This window comes from Stegostoma tigrinum, chromosome 18 (assembly GCF_030684315.1).
Source record: "Stegostoma tigrinum isolate sSteTig4 chromosome 18, sSteTig4.hap1, whole genome shotgun sequence".
NCBI classification, from domain to species: domain Eukaryota; kingdom Metazoa; phylum Chordata; class Chondrichthyes; order Orectolobiformes; family Stegostomatidae; genus Stegostoma; species Stegostoma tigrinum.
Window position 1 is genome coordinate 17,154,761 of NC_081371.1, and position 22,598 is coordinate 17,177,358.

The 22,598-nt window shown below is 44.5% G+C and overlaps 1 protein-coding gene across 10 annotated transcripts in view; it reads right to left on the reverse strand.

Annotated features, from left to right (window-relative positions):
- The window catches only part of LOC125461148 (protein shisa-like-1), a 149,859-nt gene that overhangs the window by 20,331 nt on the left and 106,930 nt on the right, over nucleotides 1-22,598 (reverse strand). For 5 of the 10 annotated variants that reach the window (XM_059652367.1, XM_059652359.1, XM_059652363.1 and 2 more), the window contains exons 2-3: nucleotides 19,871-19,922; nucleotides 17,957-18,031 (exon numbers count right to left, since the gene is read on the reverse strand). The exons of 2 other annotated variants lie outside the window; for them this stretch is intronic. The gene's annotated coding sequence lies outside the window, so the exon portion shown is untranslated. Of the gene's footprint in view, nucleotides 1-10,855; nucleotides 10,884-17,956; nucleotides 18,032-19,870; nucleotides 19,923-22,598 lie in introns of all 10 variants that reach the window. 3 more of the 10 variants (XM_059652360.1, XM_059652365.1, XM_059652364.1) reach the window with 2 other exon arrangements.

A 22,598-nucleotide genomic window follows, 5' to 3' on the forward strand; every position in this document is an offset into this window, starting at 1 on the left:
TTAGTATAATACTAATAATTACATTCAACATGGCATCTTAATGTTCACTTTCTGAATGTTACTACATGGTGGCAACAGTGAACAGACTGCTGGAAACAGAAGCAAGCAGAACAGAGCACTTGAAGTGAAGACCAATGGCACCACCGTGCTGCAGTTGCAGGTTAAAATAGATCAAAGCTGGGCCAGCAAGCCAACCACAAAAGAATGGGAGGAAATCTGAAAGGCTGCTTGGCTGTAGTATAGTGCAGCAGGTGAAGGACTTTAAAAACATAAGAACACAGGAACATAAGAAGTAGGCAATTCATTGCTTGAGATCTAATATGATCATGAATTTCAGCCTCAACTCTACTTTCCTGCCTGCCCTCCATAAGCCTTCAACAGATTACTAATTAAAAATCTGTAACTCCTCCTTACATTTACTCAATGTTCCAGCAACAATCACACCCTGGGGTAGTGAATTCCACAAACTCACAACCCTTTGAGAGAAGTCATTCCTTCTCATCTCTGTTCTAAATCTGCTACCCTATCCTAAAGCTACGACCTCTCATTCTAGATTGCTCACAAGGGAAAATATTCATTCTATGATTACTTTGTCAATCCCTATTAGCATCTTATATGACTCAATTAGAACTAGCGGGTTTTGAGAAGATTTGTAGCTCAGGTTGAGGTTCTGGATGTGAGATTGCTCGCTGAGCTGCAAGGTTCATTTTCAGACGTTTCGTCACCATTCTAGGTAACATCATCAGTGAGCCTCTGACGAAGCGGTGGTGTTATGTCCCGCTTTCTATTTATCTGGTTAGGTTTTCTTGGGTTGGTGATGTCATTTCCTGTGTTGGTGATGTCATTTCCTGTTCTTTTTCTCAGGGGATGGTAGATTGGCTCCAAATCAATGTGTTTGTTATGGAGTTCCGGTTGGAATTCCATGCTTCTAGGAATTAGAACTGCCTCCAATGTAAATACATCACCTCTTAAGGCGGCCAAAATTGTACACAATATTCCAAATGCAATCTCATGTCTGCCTGTAAAATTGCAGTAACTTTTCCTACTTTTATATTCTGTTTGTTTAACAATAAACATCAAAATTTCATTTGCCTTCCTTAATATCTTCTGTACCTGCATTCTAAATTTCTGCATGAGGACATAAAGATCCCACTGCAGTGAAGCACTCTGAAGTTTCTCTCCATTTAGATAATAAGTTTTCTTTCTATTCTTCCAACTAAACTGGATAACCTCGCACTTATCCACATTAAACACCAGCTGCCAAATTTTGGCCAATTTACATAACCTATCCACATCCATTTGTAAATTTTTACTTCTTTGTATAACTTATTTTCAAACTATTTCAATGTAATTTGCAAATCCAACTACTGAACCTTCTATCCCTGCAACCAAGTCATTAATATAGATTGCAAATAATTGGGGCCCAAGGACTGAAACCTGTGGTATCCCGGTAGTTACATCTTCTCTGTCAGACAAGACAAAATGTTTGCAGGACAGGTCAAGAGTGCCCAGAACCAAAGATTTCATCAGTTCCCATTTCCAAATGTATCATTAATGTTAAAGTGGGACATGGTTGAATGGCCATTCATGTGAGATGAAATTCAACAAATAGTTACTAATTCACATCATGTCCTCTGCCATGCATGGTTACTCTGTTCCTCTACAGTGCGAATGGCAAGGAGGAGCCGTCAGAATCTGATTGCCCCCTGGCTATCCTTGATCCTGGGGAAGGCATGCTATTGGCCACTTACATGTTTGAGTGACACTTCATATGGAGAGCCTTCCCCGGAGAGGATGGCACAGGATTCGCACCAGCTTTCCAGCTGGCAGCTAAACCCTCATCAGTCAGATTCTACCCGCTGGGTTATTTGGCACGCCAGTAGAGTGAGAAAAGTTTTACGCAAGCTAACTTAAGCCTGAGATTTTGTTTTAAAGAATAGCTGTATGCAGATAAATGAGTTATGCCAGACCTTGCAGTTACTTAAATCAGAACGCGAGCATTATTAGCAACACTAATTATTCTCATGGCGTTGCTATGTTCTTCTCACATAGACCCTTGACAACACCAGTGGTGCAATCAGCCAATCAGGCAAACGAAGGGAATCAACGTCAGCTATTTTAAGACTTTCGGATTGGTACACAACTGAAGAACAAGGTGCTTCAGCTAACAACTGAGTGCAGTTAATGCAGTGCACTGATGGGTCCTTACGAAGCCTTCATTATAAAACTTACCTTCTTGATACTGAGAGTGGAATCTGGCACTAATCTTTATTTGGGGGAGGCAGGGGTAACCTACATATTTAATGCCTTTTTATTACTCGATGCTGTCAGCGTTATTCACATCGATGCTGTAAATGAAATTGCATCTCAGTGAGGAAGAAGGAAATTATATTTTTTTTAAAATGCCAAATATAACTAGTGCATTGTCTGTACAATGGCAAATAGATGGCAGTCAGATTTACACCTGTGGTTCATTCACTGGGATCCTGTAAGCATTCAGAAACTGTTCAGGGGTTTTCTCTGATATAACAAGGTGTAGAGCTGGATGCATACAGCAGGCCAAGCAGCATCAGAGAAGCAGGAAAGCTGACATTTCAGGTCTGGATCATTCTTCAGAAAATTTTTCTCTTGAGGCTTTGCTGTCAATGGAGCTATCTGAATTGCAGCTATAAAAAATGCTTACTAGCCATCTATTGGAAAATGTTGCACTCCTGGTGACTGGGCATAGAGACAATTCACTTGTGTATGGAAATCATTTGTGTAAGTGAGAAAATGACATCAATGTGCAGTCACTGGTTTGGGAAAATGGTCAATTTGTTTCATAACCGCTATGTTAAATTGGAGTGCATTTTACAAGCTTCTTACCAACCAAGGTGACATGTAAGCATGATAGTTATTCAAATTTTTAAATGTTTGAGATATCAATCACAATCATATCATTCTCCTGTCAACAGAGTCTGTGAACAGGCCCAATGCTTCTCAATTCAGTTTTATTCACTTGTGGGATATGGACATTCCTGTCTGGACAACATTTATTGTCCATCCCTAGTCACTCCTTGAGAAGATGGTGGTGAGCTGGTTTCTTGAACCGCTGCTGTCTCCATGACATATGTTGACCCACAATGAACTTAGGGAAGGAATTCCAGGATTTTGACCAAGCAACAGTGAAGGAACGGTGATGTATTTCTAAGTTAGGATGGTGAGTGGCTTGGAGACAAACTTGCAGGTGGTGGTGTTCCCATGATTCTGTTGCCCTTGTCGTTCCAGATGGAAATGACCATGAATTTGGAATGTGCTGTCTGAGGAACTTTGGTGGTTTTCGAAAGTTCATCTTGTAGATAGTACATACTGCTGCTACTGAATGTTGGTGGTGGACCATGGTAGGGTTCCTCTTGTCCTTAATTTCCATGTATTTCTGCAGGCCCACCGTATCAAAAGAGTCATTCTCTGCCATTTTAGTCAACTCTGGTGTGACGCCACCACCATCATGAAATATGTTTTCCAACACATTCCAGCAGGAAACATAAGAACATAAGAACTAGGAGCAGGAGTAGGCCATCTGGGCCCTTGAGCCTGCCCCGCCATTTAATAAGATCATGGCTGATCTTTGAGGCTCAGCTCCACTTATCCACCCACTCACAATAACCCTTAATTCCTTTACTGTTCAAAAATTTATCTAGCCTTGCCTTAAAAACATTGAGTAAGGTAGCATCAACCACTTCACTGGGCAGGGAATTCCACAGATTCACAACTCTTTGGGTGAAGAAGTTCCTCCTGACCGCAGTCCTGCATCTACCTCCCTTTATTTTGACGCTATGCCCTCTCGTCCTAGTTGCACTGCTGGCGGAAACAACGTCCCTGCTTCCACCTTATCTATTCCCTTCATAATCTTATATGTTTCTATAAGATCTCCCCTCATCCTTCTGAATTCCAATGAGTATAATCACAGTCTACTCAGTCTCTCCTCATAATCCAACCCTCTCAACTCTGGAATCAACCGAGTGAATCTCCTCTGCACCCTTCCAGTGCTAGTACATCTCTTCTCAAGTAAGGAGACCAAAACTGCACACAGTACTCCAGGCGTGGCCTCACCAAGACCCTGTACAGCTGCAGCACAGCCTCCCTGTTTTTAAACTCCATCCCTCGAGCAGTGGCAGACAAAATACCATTTGCCTTTTTAATTACCTGCTGCACCTGCAATCCTACTTTTAGTGATTCATGCACAAGGGCACCCAAGTCCCTCTGCACAGCAGCTTGCTGCAATTTTTTCCCATTTAAAACATAGTCCATTTTGCTCTTATTCCTACCAAAATGGATGACCTCCATCTGCCAGATGTTTTCCCACTCACTGAGACTATCTATATCCCTCTGCAAACTTTCAGTGTCTTTTGCACACTTTGCTCTACCACTCACCTTAGTGCCATCTGCAAATTTTGACACACCACACTTAGTCCGCAACTCCAAATCATCTATGTAAATTGTAAACACATTAGCTGTCCAAAGGGATTCCATTCCTCTATCATTGCAACATCTTGTACTCTTTCCACAGCACCTTCCAAAACAATTACAGAATCGGCTCCCCCTCTCTCTATTTATTTCAGAGCCCCTTTCCCCTTCCCCATTTCTGAGGAAGAGTCTAGATCCGAGATATCAGCTTTCCTGCTCCTCTGATGCTGCCTGGCCTGCTGTGTTCATCCAGCTCCACATCTTGTTAGCTCTGACTCCAGCATCAGTAGTTCCTACCATCTCTACAGAATGTCTCACGCTTATGCTTTCAACTCCTCTGTATTCATTGTCCAAGGCACCGAACATTATTTGCATGTGAAGCACCAGTTTAGTTGTTTTGCTTCAATCTAATTGATTGCATTTGCTGCCAACAATGCACGGGAGAGACCAAATGCAGACGGGGTTATCACTTTGAAGAATAAGCATGATATTAAGTTTGCAGTCACTTGTCATTTCAATACACCATTTTGTTGTTATGCTAACATTCCTATTTGAGGCCTGGTGTGGTGTTTTATTGAATCATAATGCAAGCCCCTGGACAGTATCTCACTTTTGTGCTGGAGCACTTCACTGCCTTCAGAGCTCAATATTGAATTCAACAACTTCAGACCATGAACTCTGTCCTCTATTTTGATATTATACCCCCTCAGTATCTTGTTTTCATAATTATCCTTTCAGCAGAGTTGAATTATATTCTCAGAGATAATGGGAACTGCAGATGCTGGAGATTCCAAGATAATAAAACGTGAGGCTGGATGAACACAGCAGGCCAAGCAGCATCTCAGGAGCACAAAAGCTGACGTTTTGGGCCTAGACCCTTCATCAGAGAGGGGGATGGGGGGAGGGAACTGGAATAAATAGGGAGAGAGGGGGAGGCGGACCGAAGATGGAGAGTAAAGAAGATAGGTGGAGAGAGTGTAGGTGGGGAGGTAGGGAGGGAATAGGTCAGTCCAGGGAAGACGGACAGGTCAAGGAGGTGGGATGAGGTTAGTAGGTAGCTGGGGGTGCGGCTTGGGGTGGGAGGAAGGGATGGGTGAGAGGAAGAACCGGTTAGGGAGGCAGAGACAGGTTGGACTGGTTTTGGGATGCAGTGGGTGGGGGGGAAGAGCTGGGCTGGTTGTGTGGTGCAGTGGGGGGAGGGGATGAACTGGGCTGGTTTAGGGATGCAGTGGGGGAAGGGGAGATTTTGAAACTGGTGAAGTCCACATTGATACCATATGGCTGCAGGGTTCCCAGGCGGAATATGAGTTGCTGTTCCTGCAACCTTCGGGTGGCATCATTGTGGCAGTGCAGGAGGCCCATGATGGACATGTCATCAAGACCAACCTCCGGATACAATGCATTATCCTCCGACACTTCCGCCATTTACAATCCGACCCCACCACCCAAGACATTTTTCCATCCCCTCCCCTGTCTGCTTTCCAGAGAGACCACTCTCTCCGTGACTCCCTTGTTCGCTCCACACTACCCTCCAACCCCACCACACCCGGCACCTTCTCCTGCAACCGCAGGAAATGCTACACTTGTCCCCACACCTCCTCCCTCACCCCCATCCCAGGCCCCAAAATGACATTCCACATTAAGCAGAGGTTCACCTGCACATCTGCCAATGTGGTATACTGCATCCACTGTACCCGGTGCGGCTTCCTCTACATTGGGGAAACCAAGCGGAGGCTTGGGGACCGCTTTGCAGAACACCTCCGCTCAGTTCGCAACAAACGAACCACCTCCCAGTCGCAAACCATTTCCACTCCCCCTCCCATTCTCTTGATGACATGTCCATCATGGGCCTCCTGCACTGCCACAATGATGCCACCCGAAGGTTGCAGGAACAGCAACTCATATTCCGCCTGGGAACCCTGCAGCCATATGGTATCAATGTGGACTTCACCAGTTTCAAAATCTCCCCTTCCCCCACTGCATCCCTAAACCAGCCCAGTTCATCCCCTCCCCCCACTGCACCACACAACCAGCCCAGCTTTTCCCCCCCACCCACTGCATCCCAAAACCAGTCCAACCTGTCTCTGCCTCCCTAACCGGTTCTTCCTCTCACCCATCCCTTCCTCCCACCCCAAGCCGCACCCCCAGCTACCTACTAACCTCATCCCACCTCCTTGACCTGTCCGTCTTCCCTGGACTGACCTATCCCCTCCCTACCTCCCCACCTACACTCTCTCCACCTATCTTCTTTACTCTCCATCTTCGGTCCGCCTCCCCCTCTCTCCCTATTTATTCCAGTTCCCTCCCCCCATCCCCCTCTCTGATGAAGGGTCTAGGCCCGAAACGTCAGCTTTTGTGCTCCTGAGATGCTGCTTGGCCTGCTGTGTTCATCCAGCCTCACATTTTATTATCTTGAATTATATTCTGCTGTTTTGCTATTAATGCCACCTAACAATACCTTCACACCATCTATGCATTTGCCTATGCCGGGAATTCCTTTGCTTTTTGTTTTGTGAAGCCTTTGATCTCGAATCTCTCTTGATTCTAACCTTTTTCTGATCTTTCCATCTGTTCCACTTGTTCCTCCCTACCTTTCTCAACAATATAAAACACATCACTTTTTCACCTTTCTTTAGTTCCAAAGATACATTATGTTGAACTCAAAACTTTTGTTGGCCAACCTGCTAAGTTTCTCCAGCACTGTTTTATGTCATTGGTTTGAAGTCCTGGAAGCAGATGACTTATAGAGGGGAAAATGCTATGTAATAAAGTCTTCAATTCTAGGAATGGAAGGACTGAAGAGAGGAGGAAGATGTGACAATGCATTGAATTTAACTGGGAATGAAAGAACAAAGTTCAGAGAAGCAGTGAGAATAGCTGTAGTGCAACTAAAAAAAGTTGAAATTTAACATTTTAAGTTCACACATGGAATGTGAGCATCAGTGGCAAGGCCAACATATGTTGTCCCTCTCTAACTAATCCGATGATGGTGGTGAATTGCTTTCTTGAACCACTGTAGTCCATCTAATGTAAATACACTCTGATGTTGTTGAGACGTGAGTTCCAAATTGGGAAGTAGTGACACTGAAGGAATGAAGATATATTCCTAAGTCAGAATGATGATTTAGCTTGGAGGGGAACTTCGAGGTGGTGGTGTTCCATGTATCTTCTGTTGTTGTCCTTATAGATGGTAGAAGTCCTGACTTTGGAAGGTGTTGTCAGAGGAGCCTTGTGTGTTGTTGCAGTATATTGCTGTAGACAGTTCAAACTACTGCTACTGAATGTTGGTGGTGAAGGGAATGAATGTTGAAGGTGGTAGATTGGCTGTTAATCAAGCAGCTGCTGTGTCCTGGATGGTCTCAAACTTCTTAAGTGTTGTTGAAGCTGCCCTCAGCTAGGCAAGTGGGGCGCTTTCCATTACACTCTCGTATATTGTGATCATGCTTTGTGAAGTCAGGAAGTGAGTTACTCGCCTCGGGACTCCCAGCCTCTGAGCATCTCTTTTAGCTGTAGCATTTATATGACAGGTTCAGTTAAGTTTCTGATCAATCGAAACCTCCAGGATGTTGATGGTAGGGAAATTGGTAATGATAATATCATTGAATGTCAATGGGAGATTACTAGATTCATCCTTATTGGAGATGGACAATGCTGAACACTTGCGTGGCATGTATAATACTTGCCATTTATCAGCTGAAGTCCAGACATTGTCCAGGTCTTGTGTGTTGACATGGGCTGCTTCAGTATCATTACCAGTCAATATCCCCTCTTCTGACTTTATATGAGTAAGAGCTTTGATTTAGCAACTGAAAATGGCTGGGCATAGGACATGACACGGATAGCCTGCATCAGAGATGATTGGCCTCTAACAATGACAATCACCTTCCTTTGTGCTAGGTATGACTCCAAAGAGTTGGGAGTTTCTCCCTTCGAGCTCATCGATTGTTTGTTTTCATCTGTGTATGATTGCACTTGTCTGATCACAGATCCCTATACATTTCTTGAACACCTAAACCTATGGAGGGAGCTAAAGAGTCATGGCCTGATTCCAAACACTGTTCGAACATTTTAGAGAAGACCTGGAATCCACTATAATAGACACGAGAATGTGAAACTTCTGTAAAGAAACTGTTTGGAGTTAGAGTTGTCACTGTATGGCCCTGAGTCAAATCAGCAAAACCTAACCCAAACGTAACACCCTTGATTCCTGGTGATTTCAATTTTAGCAGGCCTCCTTCTTTGGACCAAAGCTGCTAAAGTTGTGTGGCCCTACCAGCAACCAAATTGGGCTCTGGTAAGCAGTTTATTGTTAAGTATCATGTGGTAGAACTGTGATAACATCTCCTTTCGCTTTGTTGAAGGTTGAGAGTAAATTGTTGGGGTGGTGGTTGTCCTACCTCTTGTGGACAGGAAAATAAAATTAGCTGGATAATTTTCTAGATTGGCAGTTAAATACTTGTCTGGTAGCTGCATTGGAACAGTTTAGTTTGGGCTATGACAGCTTCTGAAACACAAACCTTCTGGTCTTTGTCAGGGCCCACAACAAAGGCATTGGGACGGATGTCACAGGCTCTGGTGTTGCTCTTGGATGGGCTCCCAGCCCTGACCCAAAAACAAGCTCAGTGACCCCAAACCCAACATATGAAGTAGCTTCAGGCCATGTCCCCAGTCCCCAGTCCCCACCCCCCACCCTGACGTTAGCACAATGGCCTTGCCTTGTCTTTGCACTGCTATGCTAGACACCCTATCATTAACGTGAGGAGTGGAGCCTCTTCCTCCTCCTGTTCATCGTTATCCACAGCTGTTCTCAACTGGACATGTCAGGACTGCTGAGTTTTTGACTTTGCTGATTTGCTCTGTTTATTCATGTGGTGTCTGCTGTTTAAGATGCCTGTGGTGTTGTGTCACCAAGTTAGCTCCTCCCTGTGGTATCCATATACTGATCCTTGAATGCTCTTCAGCACTAATCTGAAAGTGAGAAGAAAACTCATCAATCAGCAAGCTTTTTCCAAGATTAAATGCTAATTTGTCTACAGTAGCCCAGAGATTGTTGAACATTCAATTCAACAACAAACAAGATGGGCTTGTTTCTCATTGCATTTCATCCTGGCTCCTTATACGCCCAATTCGAAACTATACAAAAGTCTGTTTGGACAAATTCAAATGGGGCTCAAAGCCAAAATCAGTCCACATACTGTCTCTGGATTAGAACTGTTAATGAGAAAACATCTTTGGTGGATGTTGTTTTATGAAAAAGATAAGCATTTGGTTCCAGAGGCCATTGACAAAAAATTATTTCCTGGTGCAGATTGGTAGAAGCATTGAATTGTGTAAAGGGATTCAACAATGTTCTTGTGTTTCTCCTCTGTAGAATGTAAAAAAAATTATTAATAATATAAAAAACCATACAAAACATTCTGTTTAAATGATCTGTGGGTTCTGTACTTTATTTTATTGAAGCATTGACGTGCAGTCCAGAGGATAATTTAATGCAATTATGGGATCTTGCCTGCTGGCCTGACAGCAAATTACAATTTTTCTATTTTACAATGGTGACTAGATTTTAAAAGTACCCAATAGTGTGTAAAAACGTATAGATACAAGATCTTTCTTACAGCAGACAGAAACTCCATAGTCTTATCATAAAGACTTCCAATGAAAGGGATTAATGGGAATAGATAGACAGATCAGTGTAAATACATATTATACTGTCTTCAAATTGTGTATTTCAAACATAAAAAAAGACAAATGGCATTGTTCAATACTTAGAGGCATTGCTCCTTTTCGGGGAGCATCACTTAATAGCTGGGCAGTGGCAGGTCTTGCTCAGAATCAAAGATCCAAGGACTTTCTAAGACTTCCAATTAGAGCTGACAGCAGTTCATTGCTTGGCATTACCACCTTGAAGCTGGTGGCTCCTGCTGGCAATGCCCCAGCATTATCAAGTGATCCAGAACACAGGGTGTGATGAAGGAGGGAACAGTGTGATGTGGCGTTGGAGGAGAGCTGAGCTGGAAGTAGTGTCAGCAGTAAAGGTAAGGAGATGACTCTCCTTTCCCACTGTCATGTCCCCCAGTCAGGATCTGGCTTCTTGTCAGTGAGGGTTTCAATCCCTCTTATGTCTGCTAGCTTCCCCATTGCCTTTTGGGTATTCCCTCATGTTCAAACAGCAACGCCCAACCCCACCCGCTGCAGTGGGAATAAGGAGGTACTTAAGTTGGCATCATTTCCCATGAAGTGCCTCAGTTGACCATGGTCTTAATCAGGGCCTAGGGAGGGAGATAGAGGGGTCCTCGCCTGTCACCCTCCTATGCAATTGCATCCAACTCCACGGCCATCTTCACTCACTGCATAAAAACCAAAAGAACTGTGGATGCTGCAAATCAGAAACAAAAATAGAGATGCTCACAGGTAAAGATCAGCAGGTCTGGCAGCGTCTGTGAAGAGAAATCAGAGATAATGTTTCAAGTCTGGTGACCCTTCCTCAGAACTCCTCAGTACCTGTGGAATAGTATACCTAAGCCACCAGTTGGATATTGCTGATGTAGTGTGATCCAGAATTGGGAATTGAATTTGCCACATTTCCTTGATCTAATGGGGCCTTTACATGTGTAAAATGGACTGGATTTCCACACGAGTTCCTGATGTGAAAAGGCTAGCATTGAGGTTTAGCCCGTCTAGTCCTTTCCTGTTGAAAGGGGTTGTTGAGTTAAGTGTATATTAATGCACACTGCGGTATTGTTGAAGAAAGGAAAATTTAACCATTTCACATCCATGGCATTAGTAAAAACCAAAAGAACTGCAGATGCTGTAAGTCAGGAACAAAAACAATGTTTCTGGAAAAGCTCAGCAGGTCTGGCAGCATCTGAGGAGGAGAAAACAGAGTTAACATTTCGGGTCCAGCGACCCTTCCTCAGCACTGATGGTGGCTGGGAAAATGTCAGTTTATATGCAGAAAATAGGGATGTGGGTGGGGTAGGGAGTAAATGATAGGATAGAGCCCAAAGAGAGAGAAAGAGATTCGGACAGACAAAGGAATTGCTGACAATCAGGCTGGGAGGGTGAGTAGGTGTTAATAGGGACTGTTCGTGACTAACAACAGGGGGTGTGTAATGGCAGGCTACGTGGTAACAAGGCTTGGTATGTGGGGTGGGGGCTGGGACATGGGAGAGTTAACGCCCTAAAATGATTGAACTCAATATTGAGTCCAGAGGGCTGTAGTGGAAAATGAGGTGTTGTTCCTTCAGCTTGCGCTGGACTTTACTGGAACACTGTAGCAAGCCGGAGACAGAGATGTTGGCTAAGGAGCAAGGCAGTACGTGGAAGTGTCCGGCAACAGGTAGTTCAGGGTCTTTTTTGTGAGCAGAACGTAGATGTTCTATGCTTCATTTCCCCAGTGTAGAGGAGACCACATTGTGAGCAGCGAATGCAGTAGACTAGATTCTTGGAAGTGCAGGTGAAGTGTTGCTTCACCTGGAAGGTATGTTTGGGCCCTTGGATACTGGGGAGGGAGGAGGTAAATGGGCAGGTGTTGCACCTTTGCCGGTTACAGGGGAAGGTGCTGTAGGGCTGTGGGGAGGTGTTGAGGGTGAAGGAAGTGTGGACCAGGGTGTCCTGGAGGGAACAGTCCCTGCGGAAGGCGGACAAGGGAGGAGAGGGGAATATGTGACCGGTGGTGACATCTTGCTGGAGGAGGCAGAAATAGCATCTGATGATCTTCTGGTTGTGGATGCTGGTGGGATGGTAGGTAAGGATAAGGGGAACCCTATCACTGTGGAGGGAGGGAAGAGAAGGGGTGACAGCAGAAGTGCAGGAGATGGGTTGGACCCGATTGGACTGCAATGGTTCAAGAAGTTAACTTGGCACCATTTGCTCAAGGGTGCCGAAGGGTTGGCAATAAATGCTGGCCCAGCTAGTGATGCCCACATCCTATGAATGAATAAATTTAAAACAAGGTGCTGGGAATCAGTTGCCTGTCACAAATCTCATGCATTTTTCATTTCAATTATCTTCACTCATTTGAGTGTGAAAATGTTCCAAAGTAAAAGGAACTTCAAGTAATGTTTTTAACAACTCACTTTAAGCCATGAAACACAGAAATTCTAAATTCGGAAACTTTCAGTTTCTGTTGGCCGAACCAGAATTGATATTTTTATAAAGAGATGTTTGTTTAAAGAGAACAGTTGGTTTGTGTCTGTAGACAAGGAACTTGGCCCTGATCGGAGCATCAAGTAGTTGTGTTTGGGCAGACTCCGGCGAGAAACGTAAGCATCCACTTGTTGCAGTTCCTCCCTTGCAGAGCTGCCAAGGGGCCAGTTAGTCACATTTCATTCATCGTGTCCGAGAAAAAGTTGTAAACTTACAAGGCAGTTTTAAAGCTTATCTTTAATATTGTATCAAACTGTGAAACCTCCTGCATTTCAGTTCTCCTTCCCCTCTATGTTTTATTCCACTTTATCATGCCCGTCAAATCATTCATTTGGTCTGCTGAATTTCAAATGAAATAACACTGTCCATATAAAGAAGTTTGCATTAACACTACGTTTGATGTAACACAGAAGATGTTTTCCTAACTAGTAAAAAGCATATGTAAGAGAGCTGCTGTGATACATAGTTGGTAATTGCTCTCATTTCTTTCTGCAAACATGCCAACTTTGACTATTTGTGTTTTATCCTAAATGAGTTTTAATGGACATAATTTGATGGCCATAAATCAATTTGAACAGTCTAAATTCAATACATTCACTCATTTGTGAAATCCCTGGTAGCAAATAATAAGAAATCTAAGTCCTTGTCTCAATTCTGATGATATTTGTGACAGCGGATTTCCATCACTGTTTTAAGAATTTAATGGTATCTCTCCAAAGCTCCTTGTATGTGTGAATAATAGGTGATAGACATCAATTGGTTTATAGACAGGTTGCCGATTATGTCCTGGACAATTTTTAGGCAAGAAGATACAGTCTGTCCAAAGTTCTATTTCAATTGGTAGTCCAAAACAATTAAAACAAGGCATTAATTTTTCTACTACTACCTCAGCTGCAATTATCCTCAAAGGAATCGCCTCTGGAAATTGGGTTGTCATATCCATAATTAGAGAGATATACCGATGTTCGGCTTTTGTTTTTGGTAATGGTTGTCTGCAATCTCCTAACATTTAATTAAAGGCTCTTCAAACACTAGTATAGGTATTGAACATGTCAGTTCAATCCCCTGCTAAGGTTTTCCTACCAGCTGATACTTAAGTCATCATATGATTTATATTACTGCATTACATCCTAATGAACTCTTGGCTGTCTAAGATGCCTTTTTATTGGTTCTTAGGTTTTCTGTTTTCCAAAATACCTGCAATTTGAAGTACAGTATCTCCTTACAATATTTGAGTGCCACCTCTATCTGGTAAGCAACTGTCAATTCCTTGTTGGTAGGATGCATTAGGTGTTTCCATTACCTCACCAGAACTCGACTCTTAGTTTAACAACACTTGGAATTCCTTCAGTTTCAGTGTGAGTTGCCTCATCTTCTCTCTGAGCTTCGATTAATGAAGACATGCCAAATAATTTATTTAAAGAACGGAATAATTCAAAGGGCGTTTCAGCTATTCTAACATCTGCTTGTGGTATTACTTTCACGTCTGGTGCTGGACTCTGATTAGACATTGCTCTGGTCACTACACACAATGGAAAATACCTGAGGCTTTTGCTGGAACTGCACAGTCTTTGTAACCTCATTCAGACTTCTCATGATTATTGATGAAGCTATAATGTTTAATCCAGACAAAATCATTACCCAGGAGTAAATCAACTCTATCTGCATCTCTATCTCCAACACCATTCATGACCTCATCACCTCAGGGGACCTCCCACCCACAGCCTCCAACCTCATTGTTCCCCAACCCCGCATGGCCCGTTTCTATCTCCTTCCCAAAATCCACAAACCTGCCTGCCCTGGTCGACCCATCGTCTCAGCCTGCTCCTGCCCCACCGAACTCATCTCCACCTATCTGGACTCCATTTTCTCCCCTTTGGTCCAGGAACTCCCCACCTATGTCCGTGACACCACCCACGCCCTCCACCTCCTCCAGGACTTCCAATTCCCTGGCCCCCAACACCTCATATTCACCATGGACGTCCAGTCCCTGTACACCTGCATTCCGCATGGAGATGGCCTCAAGGCCCTCCGCTTCTTCCTGTCCCGCAGGCCCGACCAGGCCCCCTCCACCGACACTCTCATCCGCCTAGCGGAACTCGTCCTCACACTCAACAACTTCTCTTTTGACTCCTCCCACTTCCTACAGACTAAGGGGGTGGCCATGGGCACCCGCATGGGCCCCAGCTATGCCTGCCTCTTTGTAGGTTACGTGGAACAGTCCATCTTCCGCACCTACACAGGCCCCAAACCCCACCTCTTCCTCCGGTACATTGATGACTGTATCGGCGCCGCCTCTTGCTCCCCAGAGGAGCTCGAACAGTTCATCCACTTCACCAACACCTTCCACCCCAACCTTCAGTTCACCTGGGCCATCTCCAGCACATCCCTCACCTTCCTGGACCTCTCAGTCTCCATCTCAGGCAACCAGCTTGTAACTGATGTCCATTTCAAGCCCACCGACTCCCACAGCTACCTAGAATACACCTCCTCCCACCCACCCTCCTGCAAAAATTCCATCCCCTATTCCCAATTCCTCCGCCTCCGCCGCATCTGCTCCCACGATAAGACATTCCACTCCCGCACATCCCAGATGTCCAAGTTCTTTAAGGACCGCAACTTCCCCCCCACGGTGATTGAGAACGCCCTTGACCGCGTCTCCCGCATTTCCCGCGACACATCCCTCACACCCCGCCCCCGCCACAACCGCCCCAAGAGGATCCCCCTCGTTCTCACACACCACCCTACCAACCTCCGGATACAACGCATTATCCTCCGACACTTCCGCCATTTACAATCCGACCCCACCACCCAAGACATTTTTCCATCCCCACCCCTGTCTGCTTTCCGGAGAGACCACTCTCTCCGTGACTCCCTTGTTCGCTCCACACTGCCCTCCAACCCCACCACACCCGGCACCTTCCCCTGCAACCGCAGGAAATGCTACACTTGTCCCCACATCTCCTCCCTCACCCCCATCCCAGGCCCCAAGATGACATTCCACATTAAGCAGAGGTTCACCTGCACATCTGCCAATGTGGTATACTGCATCCACTGTACCCGGTGCGGCTTTCTCTACATTGGGGAAACCAAGCGGAGGCTTGGGGACCGCTTTGCAGAACACCTCCGCTCAGTTCGCAACAAACAACTGCACCTCCCAGTCGCAAACCATTTCCACTCCCCCTCCCATTCTCTTGATGACATGTCCATCATGGGCCTCCTGCACTGCCACAATGATGCCACCCGAAGGTTGCAGGAACAGCAACTCATATTCCGCCTGGGAACCCTGCAGCCATATGGTATCAATGTGGACTTCACCAGTTTCAAAATCTCCCCTTCCCCCACTGCATCCCTAAACCAGCCCAGTTCATCCCCTCCCCCCACTGCACCACACAACCAGCCCAGCTCTTCCCCCCCACCCACTGCATCCCAAAACCAGTCCAACCTGTCTCTGCCTCCCTAACCGGTTCTTCCTCTCACCCATCCCTTCCTCCCACCCCAAGCCGCACCCCCAGCTACCTACTAACCTCATCCCACCTCCTTGACCTGTCCGTCTTCCCTGGACTGACCTATCCCCTCCCTACCTCCCCACCTACACCCTCTCCACCTATCTTCTTTACTCTCCATCTTCGGTCCGCCTCCCCCTCTCTCCCTATTTATTCCAGTTCCCTCCCCCCATCCCCCTCTCTGATGAAGGGTCTAGGCCCGAAACGTCAGCTTTTGTGCTCCTGAGATGCTGCTTGGCCTGCTGTGTTCATCCAGCCTCACATTTTATTATCTATCTGCATGTGGCTTCTTAGCAACTACTACAGCCTCTGCTCCAGGCAACAAGCCATACTCTAATTGCACTTTATACAATGAAACTGAGCTGAAGGGTCTAGGCCCGAAACGTCAGCTTTTGTGCTCCTGAGATGCTGCTTGGCCTGCTGTGTTCATCCAGCCTCGCATTTTATTATCTATACTCTCCACTTATCCATTTATGAACTTGTGCCTTTGTTTCACTCTTTACTCTTCTCCAGTAAAAATAACCCCTGGGCTCTGTAATATAGTTCTGGTTTTAGCTGCATCATTTGAAGCAAACTGAATTATCTTCCCTTTTGACAAAAAACCTTTTTTGTATCTGTCATTTACCCTATAAACCTCACTTGCAGTTTTTAACCTCCAGTTGTACAATTTGATCAGTGAGATTTTCCTTTCGAGGCCCCTTTTCAGATTTACTCTTATTAACCCGAATAAGTACAAACAGCTTCTTTCACAACTTTCAGCCTTCTGAATGGAAGTGTCTTTGTTTGTTGTCAAGGCCTCAATTTTCACCTCCACCCTCAACATCTTGCTCTCTGTTCTGAGGAAGGGATCTTGGGGCATTCCCAGCTCTCCTTTCCTTATTCTGGCTATTTGCTTCTGTTTCCCTCTCCCATCTCTAATCTTTCTGAGTTTATCAGGGTGATGCCTCACCATTTGGAGTATCTGCTCGTCCTTGCATTTCTATTAAACTCAAATGCTGTACAAGGCTGTAGTCACTTACCCAGGAACCAGTTGAGTGATTGTTAGTACTGTATGCTGAGCACTCCTGAAGCACACAACCTTGTCCTGATTGTAAAAAAATCTAATCAAAAGACTGTGTCTGGACAAAACTGCCTTGATCAAACACAAATAATACCAACAACATGTCTGGCAACTTGTCCCACTATTTTAATAAGGCAACATTGTAGATACAATGAGTTCCAGTAACTCATTTTTAAAACTGTAACATCATCTTTCATAGTTATGCAGTGTCTTAATCCATTTTTTCAGATTATTGTCCAAAATAAAAATGAAAATGGTCTTTACAAGTTGGATTATTCCACGTTTATCAGCAAAGGTTCTGCAGTGGTTTGTCACTGTGTTCCGCAAAATGTCTGATCAGGTAGCACTAATTCTCTCAGTGCCTATCATCAGGTCTATTGGCATTATCTAATTACTAGCCTGCCTGGCCACATTGTGAATGTACCTTCCATGGCAAACTAGTCCGGGTGTAGGAATTGAATCTGAAATTTCTGGCCTGGAAGTGGGCATGGTCTTCTGTGCCTAGACATCTCCCGCTTCAGGCTTGCAGCCCAAATAATTTTAACTGTGCAAAACTCTGAAAGAAGGTCACAATTTCACAGTGTTGGTTGGATTAGTACAATGCCACTGTCTTTTCAATTTATTCAACCTTTGCCACAAAAAATTCTTTGCTTTTTTTCATGATCACGACAACATGCTGAGTATAGTTTCCCAAGCTGGGATAGTATCTGTGTAAGACGGGTACAGGTACCATAACCATCTTGGTCAATTAACAGTGGAGGTGTTCCTGGTTAGCCCAGAGCTTTCTTTGACTTACGGTAACTCGTAGTTTCCTCTGCCACTGAAGAAAGGTGGAGATAATGTTTCTGTCCCTCTTTGTTAATCTGCTTGTCTGTAAAACAATATACAGTGAAGATCCCACTATCTGGTATCCTGTTATTTGGAATTCTCATGCAACCGGCAAATGACAGGATTAGGTTTCCTTGCTGTGGGAACAGGTCATTTGTATGTCCCTTTCTCCCCTTCTGATCGAACCTCGCTGGCAGTATTAATGAGCAGTCCAGTCCAGGCCTACTATTCCCTGTATGTGCTGGATATGGGGGGGGAGGGTTTATCTCAGAAACAAATGAACAGATTTCAACAAAACTTGGTGCAAGGCCCAAGGAAGCACTCATTATTTTTGCAAAAGCTGCAGATTCAGATTCTGATGCTTGAATGTCATTAAAACATCTGTTAACATTGGGACACTGAGTGAATTGACTGTTTTTAAAGAATAGAAGATGCAAGCTAATGGAGCATTGGACAAAGGAGTTGCTAGAGATGCCTTGCCATTTTATATCCATTTGGATATACTCAGTAGATTGGGTGAAGGGAATGTCTTTTAAAAAGTCACTGGAAGACTCATCCTGGTGGAACAGAAGGAAGAGATCCTGTTGAAGTTGAGAAGAGCTTAGGACTTCAAACACAACACTACATTTCTGTTGAGCACGCAATGTGGTGTTCTAACATGGCTTAGCGTTCTCAAATATTTGAAGAAATGAATAGTGACTGCATTTTGTACAGTGCAGTTGTTACCTGGTGCTCATTTGATATTGATTGTAGTTTGTTGGTTACATTAAAATATTTACCATGTGAACTGTTATGTGATTCTCTGCATTGGTCATTGGAAAATTAAGATCTTGTTTTGAAAACTGTTGTCCATCTTGGACGGGCAGTTTTAAAGCAACTTAAGGTGCTTATGATGAGTGCTCTATCCCAAAGCCATAAGTAGCACAATCCTCAGACTCCATGGGGAGGATATCATATTCTAACCCACTTCCCGTTCCACCATAAGTCTCATTGACCCAGTCATATTCCCTTTCCCTTGGCTGAAAGTACCTGATGTGGTGCATGGAAGTGAAGGAAGAAGTGATATAACAAATTGAAGGAGAAGAGCACAGCAAAGGAGACCATGGGTGAGAATGCACAAAGGAAGGAGCTTTCTTCTGTTGCACCCAGTTTTGGATCAATCAAATGTGATAAAAGGCAGATTGAGGGTGAATGGTAGTGATGCTGGTCTGCCAGCTGGCCTCTGTCTCTTGTCTAAGATTTCATTGGTATTATGATTTGTTGCTTGTGCTATTTCATTCTGATTTTTGCTACCACCAGTCCTCCTTCTGCTATAAAAACCAAAAGAACTGTGGGTGCTGTAAATCAGGAACAAAACCTGCTGAGTCAAGAAGCTAAGACCTGCTGAGCTTTTCCAGCAACTTCTGTTTTGTTGCTCCTTTCTCTATGTTCAGTCTAGGGTCTGTCTAATTATCGATGGTACAGGATAGATCTTTGGTGACTCTGAACAGAAGGAGTGCTGACTTGCATTAGAAGCTAGTTTTTTTTTGCCAAATACATGTGCATACTGCTTACTTTACTAGTTGGGTATGATTAATCAGGACTCTTGGGACCTGTACAGAATATAACCCCAGTCACGTGCTAAATTGTTCCTGCACAGACCTCAGTTTCTTTCTCTCCCTTTAACTCTTCTCTATACTCAGTATCTTCCACCAGACTCACCGAGGCTGTAACAAAAACAGAAGTTGCTGGAAAAGCTCAGCAGGTCAGGCAGCACCTGTGAAGAAAAAATCAACGTGAACCTTCCTTCACCTCCAACACCCGCACTTCACGCCCCCCAAACCCCACAGCCCCATAGCATCTTCCCTGGTGACCGCCAAAGATGTAACACATGCCCACTTACCTCCACTCTCCCGGTATCCAAGGGCCCAAACATGCATTCCAGGTGAAGCAGCCTGAGAAAATAAAGCGTAGACTGGGTGACCGCTTTGCATAACATCTATGATCTGCTTGCAAAAAAGACTGAGTTGCCAGTTGCCTGTCGCTTTAACACACTACCCTGCTCCCTGATTAACATTTCTGTCTCAGGTTTGCTGCAGGGTTCCTGCAAAACTCAGCACAAGCTGGAGGAACAACGCCTCATTTTCCGCTTGGGAACCCTGCAACACTCTGGACTCAATCTCAAGTCAATAATTTTTGGGCTTAAACTTTCCTATGTCCTAGCCCCCTACCCAACACACTAGGCCTTGTTATCACATAGCCTGCTATTAAACACTACCTATTGTCAGTCACTAACAGTTCCCATTAACAGCTATTCACCCTCCTAGCTAGATCATTATCAACTTCTTTGTCTATCTCACTGCTGTTCTCTCTCTTTGGGCTCTATTCTCTGTCCTTTATCCTATCATGTACTCCCTAACCCATTCCCCTTGCTACTTTCTTCATAAACCCATGTTTTCCTAGCTACCATCAGTTCTGAGGAAGGGTCACTGACCCAAAACGTGAACTCTGATTATTTCTTCACTGCTGCTAGACCTGCTGAGCTTTTGCAGCAACTTCTGATTTGCAGCTTTCACATCATTGGAGGCTTCACTGATGATGTTACCTAGCATTGTGACGAAACATCTGAATGAAAAAGAGCCAGCTCGGTGAGCAAGTCAACAACCTCACCCACAACCCCAGCTACAAATCTTTGCTAGAACCTTAAATCCGCTTGTTCTTTCGGCTTTTATTCACTAAGACTGTAACCTTGTTACCTCTGGCTGTAACAATCTCAGGTCCATGTCCCTAGCTACTTCAATTCACATTGAAGTTAAACACTAATGTGTTATTGGGCCAAATGTCCTGTCTCTGCGTTGTATATTCATTATAACTGTCGCTTCACCTTTTTGCAGAAGAAAATGATGCATAGTCTCTCTGAAAGATGGAAAGTAGAGTATTTTGCAGCCAGAGAAGCTTAGAAACCTCAGAGCTGGGAAATATGGAACTTCTGACATGGCCATGTGTACCCTTCTTATTGGTTATAGTGAGGTCATCAGCAGCTGCCTGGTTTGAATTGAATTAGCTTTATTGTCACATGTTCTCACGGGAATACCGTGAAAAGTTTACAAGTCGCCACATTATGGAGCCATCGTGGGCACAAAGGCACCTAGATACAGATTCTCAAGAGCAAATACTTTCAGTGGTGGGGGTGGGGGGAGGAAAGAATTAGGAAAGTAGAAAAATGAAAAGTACAGCATTTACAGATTGTCAGAATAAATTAGAAAAATAAAGAAATATAAAGTTCAGAATAACGGTCTTTCCAACCCAGTCCACATCAGCATCTAGCCTCGAATAACTGAAAGACAGACCTCCACTGCCAGCCTGACCTGCACCCCACCAATGTAGGAGCTGCCACACTTTAGGTGCCATCTCTTCACCACTGAACCCACTGATTCTAGATTTGTGACTGAATATCAACACAGACACCTTTGTGCCAAGCCTTACAATCCCTAGCTTCCACTGCATTCTTTGCTTCCATAAAATCAAGGAGACAGTGCTCCTCCATTCTACACATCTCCCCATCTACCATGCAACTCCACTGAGGACAGTGCGGCCAAATGGAGTTTCTAAACAAGTGGAGGGATAAGACCTTGGGGAAAGAAATACCTTTGACTTTGTTCTGACACAAAAGCCAAGGAGTTCTTAGCTTCCTTACTGACTCCCCAGTTTGATTTTAAGGTCATCAGATTATTAATTGACTTTGGTTGTGACTTTTATCCCATCTGGAAGGAAGACCCTTTTCCCCTGTAAACTTGTCTATCCTCTGCTATAGGCATGTCTATCCTGCAAACTGCCTGATATTACAGAGATCCCTACGGTTGCTTGAAATCAGGCTACGTATAAAATTTGGTTGTTATCACTTCCACAGCCCCATGGGAGAATACATTGGGTGAATGAGGATTTACTTCAAGGGGGCTAGAATATAAGAGCAGGGATGTTCTGGTGAGCATGTGAAAGGCTCTGATCATACTGCAGTTGGAATATTGTGAGGCGTTTCTGCCCCATATCTAAGGAAGGATATTTTGATGATGGAAGCAGCCCAGAGGAGGTTTACAAGAATGATCCCGGGAATAGATGGCTTGTCTTAAGAGGATTGATTGAGGGCTGTGCGTTTGCACTCGATGGAGTTTCGAAGAATGAGGAAAGATCTCATTGAGACAAACAGGACTCTGAGAAGCTGGGATAGAGTGCACATGGAGAAGATGTTCCCACCAGTAGGAAAGTGTAGGACCTGGGGAAACAGCCTCTTGGTGAAGGGATAACTCTTTAGAACTGAGGTGAGGAGGAATTTTTTCAGCCAGATAGTGCTGACTCTGCAGAACTTATCGCTGCAGAGGCCAAATCACTTAAGTCTATTTAAGACAGAGATACATAAGTTCTTGAACAATAAGGGGATCAAGGGTTACGGGGGAAAGCAGGAGAATGGGGTTGAGAAACACATCGGCCATGATCCTATGGTGGAGCAGTTTGGATGGTCCAAATGGCCTAATTTTGCTCCAAAATCTTATGGTCTAATAATGACAACAATAAGTATAGACGTAGACTGTTGTACGTGACTTTGCTCCCCTACTGTCTCTTTGTGAAGGTCA